The 2,296-nt window shown below is 47.9% G+C and overlaps 1 pseudogene; it reads left to right on the top strand.

Annotated features, from left to right (window-relative positions):
• The first annotated feature begins 1,883 nt into the window (after positions 1 to 1,883).
• LOC146005952 (5S ribosomal RNA) lies at positions 1,884 to 2,003 on the top strand (annotated as a pseudogene).
• Positions 2,004 to 2,296: the final 293 nt, after the last annotated feature.

The following is a 2,296-nucleotide window of genomic DNA, read 5'->3' as shown; positions in this document are numbered from 1 at the left end:
TTGACTCTGTCCACCTTTTGACCATGTCAACCTATTGCATGTTGACCTTTTGGGGTAGACCTATTGACTGTCTATCTAGACACTTAAAGCTGGCCATACATCTACAGATCAATTGTCAGATTGGGCTGGTTGGAACAAAAACCTGGTAGTATCTGAATGGCAGTTTGTCAGTTTTCCAGCATTTCAAAGCAAATGGTCAACTGTCATTTTCTCTCATCCATTACCAGGCTTTTGTTCCAACCAGTCCAATCTGACAATCAATCTGTAGATGTATGGCTGGCCTTAGAGCCAACTAATACCCCTTTTACACCGCCGAAAAATCCGGGTCAGCAGCGGGTCAGACCCGGATCATCGGTGGTGTAAATGTGGTATATCCGTGTCCATTTACACGGGTCCTCTACCCAGGTCCTGACCTGGGTAGAACCCGGATAGGACCCGTGTAAAGGCCGGTGTAAATGGTCCCACTGCGGGTGCAGGCACCCGCAGCGGGTCCACAGCGTGCAGCACTGGGGAAGCTGTCCCCAGGTGCTTGGAGAAGGGGGGGTGTCTGCAGCTGCTGAGGGGAGGTGGGGGTACCTGTCAGCCTGAGGTCGGAGCCGGAGGGGATGATGTGCGCCGCCGCTGCTGCTGGTGAATCAGGCCCAATAGCATATTACTGCGGGCTATGATGGTCGGAGCCAGAGGGGATGATGTGCGTCGCCGCTGCTGCTGCTGCTGTACCTCCCCCCGCAGCCGCGAAGTTCCTGCGGCGAATGGACAGTTGGCATCGGGGGTCCCTCCGGTGCATGGGAACTAGTACTAGTTCCCATGCACCGGAGGGACCCCCGCCACTGACTGTCCATTCGCCGCAGGAACTTCGCGGCTGTGGGGGGGAGGTACAGCAGCAGCAGCGGTGACGCACATCATCCCCTCCGGCTCCGACCATCATAGTCCGCAGTTGTATGCTATTGGGCCTGATTCACCAGCAGCAGCGGCGGCGGCGCACATCATCCCCTCCAGCTCCGACCATCATCGACCGCAGTTGTATGATATTGGGCCTGATTTAGCAGCAGCGGCGCACATCATCCTCTACGGCTCTGACCTCAGGCTGGCAGCCAGGTACCCCCACCTCCCCTCAGCAGCTGCAGAAACTCCCTTCTCCCAGCACCCGGGGACAGCTTCCCCCCTCTACCCCTTCAGAATTTTTATTTAAGTTATTTATATATATATATATATATATATATATATATATATATATATATATATATATATATAGTCCTTTGGCGGCACTCCAAATTGAAAGGCAAATGGTTCCTAAGGTAATAAACTGGTGCCCTCCGATGCAGACAGTGTGTGCTGTCTCAATGTAGAGTCCTGGGGGGTACAGCGGCACTCAGAAATAATCCACACGTAGGCAAAATTACCTCAGTAATCTACTTATTAGAATGCACCTGTGGGAAGAAATATGTCGGCAAGACAAAACGCCCCCTAAAAATCAGAATCCAGGAACATGTTAGAAGCATAAAGAACAAAATGGACAATCACGCAGTTCCTAGACATTTCACCGCAACCCATGCTTCTAACCCTGAAGATTTGACGTTGAAAGCATCGAATCGAACATGTCCAGTTGGGGGACAGAGGAGGCGACCTGGCTAAGAAATTGTCCCAAAGGGAGATGTACTGGATCTTCCAACTCCAGACGCTATATCCAAGCGGTTTAAATGAAGGATACGAGATTGCACCTTTCCTGTGAAGGTTTTGTAAACACCCTCTAAACCTCACTATACTATCACAAACTGGATCACCTTTTTTCCTCTTTTCCTTTCTTCCCAAACCCTCACTCAGGTCTCACTATACGAGCAATAAGGTATCAAAGTCCGAGAGGCAATGGAACATGGAATAAACATTACAGTCATACCACGCTGGTAATGCCCAACCCCGTTCGATCTTGGCAGCCAAGCAGTGTTCGGGCCCGTACAGTATCAGGACAGGTGACTACCTGAGAAGAACGGGTTCTGTAATGTACAGGAAAAACGTATACCTCGCGATAAGGACAAGACAGAGATACCATGGCTCAATCACCTTCACGATTGGACTCACTATTTTATTCACAAATATACCATTATGTCCTTATTTATAGTAATCACTGTAATATATATTAATTAATAAAAAGCTAAAAACACCAAAATCACTTTTGTATGATTCACCTATATATTTATATTTATTATTCATAAATCACTGTTGATGATTAAATTTGCTTATTTCACTAAGACTCTTCAACTTTATTTTCACCAAAAAATTATGAATACATAATACC

This window comes from Crinia signifera, chromosome 5 (genome assembly GCF_055691185.1).
Source record: "Crinia signifera chromosome 5, ASM5569118v1, whole genome shotgun sequence".
Taxonomy (NCBI): domain Eukaryota; kingdom Metazoa; phylum Chordata; class Amphibia; order Anura; family Myobatrachidae; genus Crinia; species Crinia signifera.
The sequence above is the reverse complement of the archived record's forward strand: the minus strand, read 5'-3'. Positions and strand labels throughout refer to the sequence as shown.